This window comes from Erigeron canadensis, chromosome 1 (genome assembly GCF_010389155.1).
Source record: "Erigeron canadensis isolate Cc75 chromosome 1, C_canadensis_v1, whole genome shotgun sequence".
Lineage (NCBI taxonomy): Eukaryota > Viridiplantae > Streptophyta > Magnoliopsida > Asterales > Asteraceae > Erigeron > Erigeron canadensis.
In genome coordinates this window covers 13,288,385-13,299,716 of record NC_057761.1, presented here as the reverse complement: position 1 = coordinate 13,299,716, position 11,332 = coordinate 13,288,385, and positions in this window count along the sequence as shown.

Below are 11,332 nucleotides of genomic sequence, written 5' to 3'. Positions count from 1 at the left end.
ATCACAATTAAATCATAAATATCATCATTAATACGAAGTTTTAGTATTAATTGCTCTCTTACAACTTATATATATATATATATATATAAGATAAGAAACTCATTAAAAGGTTTTAACTTAAACAGTAAGATGTTTAAGACCTCTTCTCTATATATAATTAATAGATGATTTGTTTTTTCTTATGTGTCATTTTTTGTTTGTTGTCACATTGAATTTTTAATGAGTTGTAATTTTTTCATTAAGTTGCTATTTTATGTTTGTCATGTAAGATAATCATAAATTTTAATCCTAATCACCAATCATAATCTTAATCATTAATATTTATTTTTGTATAATCCATATGAGTATAAAAATGTTTATATACATTATACTATGTTTCTTTTTTATTAATCCAATAATATTTTTGTTTTCAAATGAGATTGTTTATTATATTATGTTAATTTTTTTGAAGAGTATTTATTATATGATATTAAAAATAAATATCATAAAAAAAGTTATGATTTATAAATACTTATGTTTCATTAGTCATGCTTTAACATATTTAACATATAGTTTTATTGTTTGCATCAGTCGTAATTTGACAGTTTTTTATATTATCACAAATTATGAATAATAATGTAACTATTAGTTATTGTAATTTTATTTATGTTCTCAGTAAATTATGCACAATATGCGGGTTTAATCTAGTATCTCATAAAACTCAAATTATTTGATTTAGCTGGAATAAAAAGCTCGAGATAACTTTTTTACAAATATATATAAATATTAAAAGTGTGGTTGCAACTTTAGAATTGGAAAAGGAAGAACGGGAAACCATCCTTGAAAAAGTATAAAAAATAATTAAATCATGGATTAAATCACCAAACCCAGACACTGTTATTGTGTCATCTGAGATCATGACTGAGATCTTTTTTGATCCTTTGGTTCCTTCTGAACCAAAGAAATCTGGGACATCTAAGGGAGAGTCCAGTGAACCCATCAAAATATGGGTTCCCAAAAAGAACTAATCTTTGTGTGTGTGCAGGGAGACCGAAAGAAGTACATATGGTATCTTGACAATGCAGCTGGCAGAACCATGACTGGTAACAAAACCATGCTGGAGGAATATAGGGTGCAAGAGGGGCTCTCAATAACTTTTGGAAATGATGGAAATGGACAAACTGAGGGATATATTGTTTTGTTTGATGGTTAAGTGTAAGTCCCTCGGGTCTTGTACTCTTATCTAACCAGAGATCGACTTAAGGATATGTCGAGGTGCGGAAATTCCACGAGATAACCCACGGTTTATATATCTACCTTTAGATGATATATATCACTATATATATATATATTATGTGATGATAAACACTTCGGGAACGGCTCTCTGGACGCACCTTACCAAACACGTGGTAATCTGCAGTCTACGAGCCGTTTGGGGGCCGGGAGTGTGTGTGTAGTTCGTGCACGAGACGAGTATCACCCACAAGAAAAGCTTATGCGTGTTCTTAAGTTTCTCTTTCTAGGATTTGCTCGTTTCTCTCTCTACACTCTTGTTGGAACACGCATACACACACCCTCTATTTATAGGCAAAGGCTAGGAACACGCAGACCCATGCGTGTTTCCAAGCCCAAGGCTCATTAGGGTTTTGGCCTGTTTGCGCGTTTCTATGGTCATTGCATACTTTTGCTTGTTTCCACAGAAACTCTCAAATGACCATTTGAGTGTTCTTACTTTGAACAAGCAAATCTTTTGCTTGTTCCTAAGAACCCTCAAATAACACTTAGGATATAGTAAGTAAATGTCTTTACTGCTGTCAAGACGTAGAACCGACATTGTACTCTGAGTTAATGTCTTTACTGCTGTCAAGATGCAGAACCGACATTAACTCAACTAATGCTTTAACTCCTGTAAATATACGCAGAACTAGCGTTAGCCTTCGACAACATTTTAACTGCTGTAAAAACGCAGAAACAATGTCGTCTATATTACCTATTCGAAGTGTGTATATAACATAATGTTTATACTGCTGTAAATACGCAGAAACACAATTATCTTAACTTCCCTCTGGAAGTACATTAAGTTAATGTCTCGACTGCTGTTAATACGTAGAAACAATATTAACTTAAAGACTCTTTATATGTTATGTCTAAAACCTGCAAAATACAAATAATAAACAAACATATAAACATAAGTTGGATCCCAATTGGCTCAAGAAAATATGCCAGGGTAATATTAAGACAAACGGTAATTACAAGATAATTACATGACTTGAACTTATACACAAATATACTTCACATATCTAGAATGCTCATTTCACTGAGAATCATGCACTAACAGTCTCCCCCTTGACATCAGCATCTAGATATGGCCTTCAAGTCTTCTGTTTGTCATCCTAAGTGGTGGCCAAAAAACCCTGTCATTAGGAACGCAAGTCTTGGATACATGTGCTTCAGCATCTGGCTTCGTGACAACAAAGGAGATCACACTTCAATCATCCTTGGTTGGAGCCCCTACTTACGCTTCTGGCTCAACTAACATATGAAGAAGCTTCATTTGGTTTCACTCCACTCGGTGCCCCTGCTTCTACATTCGTGTCATTGACAATCGGAGGAACCACAGTTTGTTCCATTCTAATTGGTGCCCCTGCATCCACATATGGCTCATAATCAACGGGAGGAACCCTTCTTTGTCTTCTATCAGATGGAGCCGTAGTTTGCACCTTTATAATTACTTCTTTAAAAAACCTTCGACTATCAGCATGGATATACTCAGCTAGACAACTGACAACCATCCAGTCTTTTTATCAACTAAAGCCTCTTTTCCTCGTTAAAAGTCCAACAGAGGATTATTTTTTTAGATTTGAAGCTCAAGGATCCTTTACTGACTCAAAGTATCTATGTGGAAGGGGTACATCCGCAATGCAGTATGGATGATTAGGATCTCCAAGACATTTGGCAGGACATGATAATACTCATCTTCATCATCAGAAAAAAAGTATCATTAATCTCCTTGCCCGAATCATCTATGAAGCTACTAAAAACCAACTTAGCATCCCTTCCTGTATCCGCCTTGTAGTAGACTGAGAAGTTCAAATTCTGAGTAGGAAGCTCATAATAGGACTTGATCTTACGTTCCTTCTGACCATCAGACTTGAAGAGATTTGGGTCTTCGATTAGAGCATTCTCATACTCAAACCTATGCTCAGGTGAAACCATCACTCCATTCCAATCTGAATGAGGTATCAATTCCCCCTCCTCTGAGCTTTCCGAATTTACTTCAGCGACATCATCCAAGTCTTTAAGAGCATCAATGGTGATAGCTCCTCTTCATTCTTGGATTCAAATGCATGAGTCTGGAAACCGACACCTACATCTCCAGTCGGTAATGGAAAGGTATCTTCAACAATACCCTTCCCTTTGTCATAAGCTGTGGGAGCTTGAGAGGTACCAACGTCATCATGCTGGCTTTGCTTCCCCTGAAATGTAGCAACAGGAGTGCCAATCTGTATGCCCTTTGATAATCTTGAGATCTCTTCTTCTTGTCTGCTAGGAATATTGATCTCACCCTCTCTCCTTTGCTTCCTGAGATCACAATCCTTTCCATTTGGATCATTCTCCCCCTGAGATCCAAGATTATCAACTATTTCAGCTAGCTTGACATAATCTGCATCAAAGCTTGCTAGACCCTCAGTTTGGCTCTCTATAGCTTCTCTGTGCCTGTTCAGCTTCTTGACAACTGTTTTCAGACGTACAGTTGTTTCAACTTGTTCTTTTTGTAGAGTTTCATGACCAGTCTGAAGTTGAATACTTTCTTTCTTCAACTCCTCAAGCATTTGATGGCGTGACTCTTCTTGCTTGGAAAACTTTTCCGTCAAGCTTACAATCAATGCTCTCAAGTCTTCCATTTCTTTCTCTAAATCTGACACAATGTCTTCATTAGATCTTGAAGAGCTTGGTTGAGAAGAAGTCACAGATGGTTCACCTCCTCCAGCAAATCTCCTCCTTTTATGTTGTTGAGATGCACTATCTTCATTAGCTTTGGAAGCTCCTGACATCTTAATGTGTTGAATACCTGTAATTCAAAAGAAACATTAAGAATGTTACAAACTTTACCAAAGATAATATGTGTCGAACTTTAAAGTTCTTAATCATTTCCTAAGCCCCTGAAACACCATGTTTTATCAGCTCTAGAAATGTTATTAACTTTAACAATCGACCAACAATGTCAATCCTTAAGGTTCTTAAACATTTTTTAATCCCCTAGAACTCTTAGTTCTATCGGCAATGTCAATCATTAAGGTTCTTAAACATTTTCTAATCCCCTAGAACTCTTAGTTCTATCGGCTCTGAGAATGTTATCAGCCTTAACTATCGACATTCAATGTCAAAATTAAAATTCTTAAACATTTTCAAAGCCCCTGAAACTCTTAGTTTCATCGGCTCTGAAAGTGTTATCCATTTTAATTATTGACAAGCACTGTTAAGGTTTAAAGTCCTTAATCACTTTCTAAGCCCCTAAAACTCTTAGTTTCATCGGCTCTGAAAGTGTTATCCACTTTAAACAATGACATATACGTTGAATGATAAAACTATTTTATTTTTCGTGAAATAGAAACCATTTGTTTACATATTTCGCTAAAATATTATATATTTTATCAAAACAACATGTTGAAATTAAAACTTTTAATAGTTCTTCACAAGAAGTGAGACCACTTTTCTCAAAATCTTTTACAAACATGATTAAGTTTTAATAACTGACAACATAAGACACATGTCCTTTCTAATTTGACTAATTAAAAATTTTCCTGATATGAAAATTTTATAAGTCCTAGAATCGACAATTTCCTTATACACACATATGGTGACAATACACACATATGGTGTCGGGTTTGACTAGTCAATGTGAGTTATGTTTTATATTTTACTTTAAAAAAAAAATTTAAAAATAAAAATAAATAAATTTTTTTAAGTCATAAAGCACGCATATGCCCTAAAACACACATATGGTGACAGAACACGCATAATGGTTTGTTTGGCACAAGAACTCGCAAAGAGCGTTGACAAGTCAAATGCGTGTTTTTTATGATGACGTCATCACAAACACGCAAAAACTGGATGCTTTTGATTTTTGAAGATCTGGGCTCAAAAGAACACGCAGATGAAGAACACGCATATGGTTCAAGAACATGCATATGGCTGTTCATCTTCTCCAAAATTCAATCCAGTGTTTTGAACGTTCCATTTCTTTGTCCTTTTCGTGAATCTAGTCCTTTTTAGTGATTTTATGACCGAAAATAAAAACCCTAAATCTTGACATTTGAACTTAGAAATCTTGTTAATCATATACCTTTATTCAAGAAGTGTTAATGAAGGTGTTTTGAAACACAAAAACACGTAACAATCAAGTGTAGTAAATCGAAGAAGACGTGAATAGTATTTGATAGGGAACGCGCAAAGGGAGTATGTAGAGGAACACGCAAATGTATTTTTGGATAAAATACAAAATGTGTGTTTATTTCCTTTTATATCCAAACAAACACGCAAACCCTAGTCCACTAAAACGCGCATATCCGACCCACTTGGCTAAACACGCATATCGGCCCACTTTGCCAAACACACATATCAGCCCACTTGGTCAAACACGTATATAGGTCCAACTAGATGAAATGCGCATATAGAATCTCACTTGACACAAACACGCAAATCAAACTAGTGTAAAATACACAAAGTTAATCCCACTTGACTAGAATATGCATTATTAGCCCGTTTTGCTTAAAACATGCATATGAGTCCACTTGGTATAGTCCCACTTGACTACAATATGCATTATTAGCCCGTTTTGCTTAGAACATGCATATGAGTCCACTTGGTATGATCCCAATTGACTACAATATGTATTAATAGCCCATTTTGCTAAAAACATACATATGAGTCCACTTGGTATGCTTTGCATATTAAACATGACCTATCTTTCTTCGATTCAAGGAACCTTGACTTACAAAAAGTCAACTTTCACAAACTTGATTAACACATTTAAAATTCACAAAGAATTTTATCGAAACGAAAAAAATTCTTTAGAGAACATGACGAAAGTAATATAAACCACTTTTTCATATTAACATTATCATATTTCTCTCAATAAAGAAATTCTTCAGAATTGTCGCTACTTAAACATCTTGCAAAGTAAAAACATTAAATTATGACTCACTTTGTCAATAATAAATGAAATTTAATGCACCATCTTTAAGTGTTGACAATGACAGCCATTGGACACACACAACGATGTAACATAAATTCAAATACAATAAAAACAAGTGATACAAAATTAATCACCCTCAGATAATTTCTCCGTCATCATTTTTGTCTCCGTTTGAATTTAGTTGAGTTGTTGATGTGTAAGTATACTCTCCTTCCATTTAAGCTTGAGGTTTCTCCATTCCGGACTGGATAACTCAATTTTCATATACTTTGGAGATCTTTTATCTTGTCGGTTGACACACATCCGGATAAGATAAATAAAACTGCAACCACATCAGCGAACTCATGAGATCTATGCAACACATGCATTAGCCTAAAAAAGAAATAACTAAATTCCGAAAACACTTAAACAGATTTAACTGATAGTTGAAGGGAGATAGTGTATCAGCTGTTCGCAAGGGCCAACTTGATCCTCTTCCCAGGTATCCCCGATAAGGGAACCCTAGGACAGCAAGGGAAAGGATAGGAAGAAAAGACAGGGAAAAAGAAGCCCTTTGACACCGTTTTGCAATTCTCAGTAAAGATTACCGAGTTGAGGATGGGATAAGTGCCATAGAAAGCTAAGAAGGAAAAGCAAAAGTACTAAGTACAATAGTTTCTCACATTTAAGATTAGAATCTAAACAATTATCAAGTTATTTCATACAATAAGCATATTCAATTCAATTATTCTTAATAAATTGAAAATCAAAATATCTATCAAATACATCAATTGAATGATTCCGTTTAACCCATTTTGACCGAAACCTTAAGTATCCAAACTTAACTTTCCGCGCAATTTCAAAACAAGACCTAATTTGAGGTGTACTAAACATACTCAAATTCATGCCTTTAACTTTACACTTCTTCCTTGTCACAATACACTTTTTTACTTGTGTTCACCAAGAACACAATCAAGTCCTTCTGGAATCTGAAAAACTCTAATTATTGTCTCCCGTGCAATAGAACCTTTTATTGAGCAAGAACCTTACGGAGCATAAAGTTACAAAATCAATCACAGGGACTTTTGGATCAAAGTCACTCCAACCAATCTTGTAATAGTCATGCTTAATACTGTCCTTGCGATATGCCTTACGGAGCATAAGACTTAGAAAATCAATTACAGCAACTTTAGAATCAAAATTACTCTAATCAATCTTAAAATAGTTATGCTTAGTCCGACATATGCAATATACCCTACTGAGCATGAAATTTAAAAGTCAATCATAGTAGTCTTCAAGAGTGAAGGTACTCTAATCAACCTTAGAATAAGCATGCTTAGTCAGATACATGTAATAGGTTCTAGAAGAAGCAATTACTACAGAAGAGATCGGATATAGCAAATGAGTAAACTTAAATGCCATATTGAATAGTCATTTCTCTTGCAGTAACGACTTCCCCATTAAACCATTATTATATTTTTGTGATGCATTTTCTAATTTTCCATATCAAGAAGGTTCTAGAAGAAACAATTACTACTGAAGAGATCGGATATAGCAAATGAGTAAACTTAAATGCCATATTGAATAGTCATTTCTATTGTAGTAACGACTCCCCCTTAAACCATTATTCTATTTTTGTGTTGCATTTTCTGAATAAGTTGGTTCTTGAGAGGTGAAAACTAAGGGTTTCTCATTCCAGTTAACTGGACTAGAAACTCAAAAACATGATCGATCAAAGGCCTTAGTGTAACCATCATATGTAACTCATCATTGCATATTCATCATTGGATAACATCAATCATTAGTCTAATAATCATGTTATCACAAATGATTTATTAACAAGCATAAAATAAAAGTAACACTTTACATACATTATTTTTCTCAAAGTTGTTCTTTTATAATTAAATTATAAATCAACATTCATGAGACTTGCACTATGATTTACAATGATGAAAACTGATAAATAAGTACGATAACCCACTATGTTATCTAATGAAAATGTGCCCAGAACTCAGTCACCGATAACCAATATAACACGGTCTTCCTTGACTATGTCCCCGCACAAATGAAAGGATTTAGTTTTCTTCATCAAGAACCCATACCTTCTTTGTCCGGATTCTCGCTGAATCATCACGATATGCAAATTCTCCCCATCCTCCTTTACCCAAAACCTGATTTAAGTGATTTGAATCATCTTCATGACCTTTCTTGTGCGAGGCATTAAATGATTCACCAACGTGATAGCTCTGAAGAGTTGATCTGAAATCGTTTCTACTCCTTCCAGCAAATCGATCATAATATGTGCTATGATATTCTGTAGACTTAGCAGATGATTTAACTCCATATGAGTTTGAAGGATATCTGCTTTTGGTCTTTTCAGATCTGTTACTTGAAGAAGAATAACTCGGAGAAACAGATTTCTTGACAACAACCTTTGATTTTTGAGTTGATAAGGAATGCACATGGAGTTTTTGAGAAGAACCAACAAGATTTCCAGCTGATCTCTTGTAGTGTTCATTCACCATATCTTTTCCCTCCATTTTTTGAGAACTAATTCTTAAATTTCTCTCATTTAACCTGGATAAGTTGTCTGAAGATTGATCATTATTGCTTGTAGATGCATTAATGTTTGATCCCTTGCTTGGGCATTTACTTGCAGAGTGACCTTTCTCACGACATATAAAGCAGGAAATTTTCTTGTTGCTTCGTTTCTGTTTAAATTTCTTGAGATTTTCTTCAGTAATGGGAATTCCATACTCTGTCATCTCTTCTATGCAAGAAAATCTTTCCAAAACTTCTTTCATTGTTTTCATAGGCTTCAATGGAGTAGACTTTGAGTGTCTCAAATATAATGTCTCATTTTCTTCTAGAATAACTCTTCCGCTTGTTGAGTCATTGTGAACCCTGGAAGACTCTGGAATCAAATGAGGAACATTTTCATGATCCTTGTCCCATCTATGACACACATCATGCATTTGACTGACACTCACAGTGTTTTGACTAAGATGCTCAACATGGAACACCTTGTCAAGACTAAGATTTGTGATGTTCACTTTACCATGGTCTGTGGCATAGCCTTTTGCAGATCCGGCAAAGTTCACCTGAACATCAGAAATCTTAACAAAGTCTGACAGAATACCACTATCTCCAGTTACATGAATGGAACTCCCTGTATCAATGTTCCACATCTTATCAGTCCTTTCTACCAAAACTTGACTCTTTGAGATAGTTAAGTCTGTCATGAGGTTCATCAGACCCGATGATGTCTTTTGAACTTCGACCTAGTTTGGATTGCTCACAACTAATGATTTTTCATGAATCTCAGATGCTTGAGTATCATCACTTTCTTGAATCTCTGATTCAGAATCTGAAGATATATCAGAACTAATCTCGGCAAGATAGGCATTGTCGGCTTCTTCCACAATTGAACCCCAGTCATACGATCCCTCCTGTTGTTGAACCACCAAAGCTCTTGACCCACTTTGGTTGCTAGAGTTTGGACTTTCAACCTTTGAACCTTGATAACTGTTTTGTTGAGAAGAGTTATTTGCATTTGAACTAGATCCTTGAAAAAATCTTCGTTGTGGAGCACTTGGAGGAGTTACTGATCCACCTTGGTTGAAGTTTTGACGAGTCACCATTGACTTATCATCCTTCTTCGGTCTCTGGCATTCCCTAGCAAAATGTCCAAATCCTTCACAATTGTAACACTTTATCTTAGACTTATCAAAGCCAAGCTTGGAACCCACGACCTTCCGCCCTGTCCTTGATAGGAACCGTTTAGCCCGAAGAGTCAGCATAGCCATTTGCCATTGCAGATCCATCTCTTCTAAGTTCAAAGGATCAACTTGCTCGTAGTCTTCCTCTATAAGACTAGGATCTTGAACCTTTCCTTGGATAAACTGTTCATATGATGTCACGAATGATACAAGAACGGATAAGTGACTTTCAGCACATCTGCCACTTATAGGCATGGTGGAACTAGCACTGGAGGTAGGATATCCACGATTGCCTAAATTGTCGCCTGACTCAAAACATGACATATGTTCCCCTCGGAGTCAACAGAGATCCTTTGTAAGTCAACGTCTTCACTCAGGAAGGCCTTTGTGCTTCCATCAGGGGAACTTGGACTTACATTGATCGAAGGCCTACCGTAATAAAGCTCGGGAATCTGAGCATTATTATATCCTGCTTCCCTCCTCTTTTGTTTCATTTCTTGTCCCCTAAACTTAGCAACTATTTAAGTTAGAGACATGCCGTCGAAATCTGCTTTCTCTTGCAAAGTGGTAATATAATGATTCCACTTTCTGGCAAAGAGCTCAAAAATTTCTCGACCTTCTCTTCCTCAAAGTACGTAACCTCAAATGCTTGCAACTCTGCTAGCAAATGATAATATCGTGTAATTAGTTGATCTAAGTTTTCACTTCTTAACCCATTAAATACATTATACTGATGCTTTAGAATGTCTTTTCTATTCTTTTTAAGTGTTTCATCCCCTTCACAATGATTTTTTTAATGATAACCAAAGTTCTTTTGATATATTGAATCCGTTAAACAAATGTAGTATATCTTGTGGCAATGACATTTTTAAACATGAAAGTGCCTCATACAATTTTTTATCGGATTCAGTCATATCTTGATAAGCATATACTTTGGTAACACCACTTTCCTCATATGTTGGGGCTTTATATCCTTCAGTCATACAAGTCCACTTCTAATATCGGTGAATTGCATAAAGGATTCAAATCGACCGTTCCAAGAAAAGTATTGGTCTATGATCATTAGTTTGGGTGGTAAATTACCCTTACCAGTCTCATGGTCCATTAGTATTAATTGGTTAAGATAGTTTGCTGCCATTGTGTATGTGGTTCAACTTAAAAACACGCAAATGACACAAGAACACGCAAACTGGGAACACACAAATGAAACACGCAAAAGTGTAGGAACACGCAAAATCCAGGAACACGCAAAATGTCCAGGAACGCGCAAAATCTGAGAACACGCAAACTAGAGAAACACGCACTATTCAAGAAACACATAAAATCTCAAGAACTCTCTAAATTTCAAGAACAAGCAAAACACATGAACACATAAATGCCTTGGTAATATCTAAAAGCGCAAAAAGGTACTAGTGTTCGAGAACACGCATAGTACACTTTTCAAGATCACACAAAC